The sequence below is a fragment of the Volvox carteri genome (assembly GCF_000143455.1).
Source record: "Volvox carteri f. nagariensis unplaced genomic scaffold VOLCAscaffold_38, whole genome shotgun sequence".
Taxonomy (NCBI): Eukaryota; Viridiplantae; Chlorophyta; class Chlorophyceae; order Chlamydomonadales; family Volvocaceae; genus Volvox; species Volvox carteri.
In genome coordinates, this window is record NW_003307581.1 from 506131 (window position 1) to 507142 (window position 1012).

Below are 1012 nucleotides of genomic sequence, written 5' to 3' on the forward strand. Positions count from 1 at the left end.
GACAGGACATTCGTGTGCACGTGTGTTGAACCATTCGTCCATACCATCCCTCGCTTCAAGGTAGTCGGCAATAACCTCAATGAAGAACCCGAACAAATTGGGACTCATGGGACACCCCTGCTTCACGCCCTGCAGAGAGGCAAAGATGGACCCTAGGCGACCGTTAACCTTGACCCGTTGGAGAACACGTTCATAGCTGGCTTTAAGGGCCGTCAACATGGGTCCATGCACACCCCTCTCCTCAAGACGCTGCCACAGGCTTGCCCGGGGCACTCTATCAAAGGCTTTCTCAAAATCCACCTGACACGCATACAGGGCCTGATTGCTGCCGGGCCGCTCATAACGACTTTTAAGATGACGAACAACGAACAACTGATGAACTGTACTGCGCTTTTGACGGGACCCAGCCTGAAAACGGCACCGGACACCATCTTTATCCCCGAAAGCTGCCAGCCGCCTGTCGAGAACCGTGGCATAGCATTTGGCAATGGCGCATCCCACAGCTAGACCCCTGTAGTTGTCCTTGACCCTGGGGTCGCCTTTCTTAAATAACGGACTGAGAGACGCCACGCAAAACTGGTCAGGCACATCCCCTGTATCCCAAATGTGCTGGAAAAGGTCTCGAATCGCAGGGGCAATAACATTGACAGACACCCTGTCCTCGTCACCTTCACGAGGGATTCGCTTGGCATACTTGTAGCACTCGGCCGGAACCATACCCAGACCCGGGGAACGCCCATTAGACAGGGACGACAAAGCCGCCTCAACCTCTTCAAGAGTGAACGGACCATTCATAGTGTCGGCCATAGACCGTCTAGCATGCACCGGTTCGGAATCACGCCACGCCGCCCCGACTTGGGAGCCCGTACCGAGATTGATACAGTTGAGAATGGCACAGACACGGGCCTCCTGCACCTCATCGAAGGAGGCTGAGGCATTATAAAGGCGATCGAAGTAGTCCGTCCACTCCGACACGTCTTCCACATTGCATCTGGACGCTGGCTTACCGTTC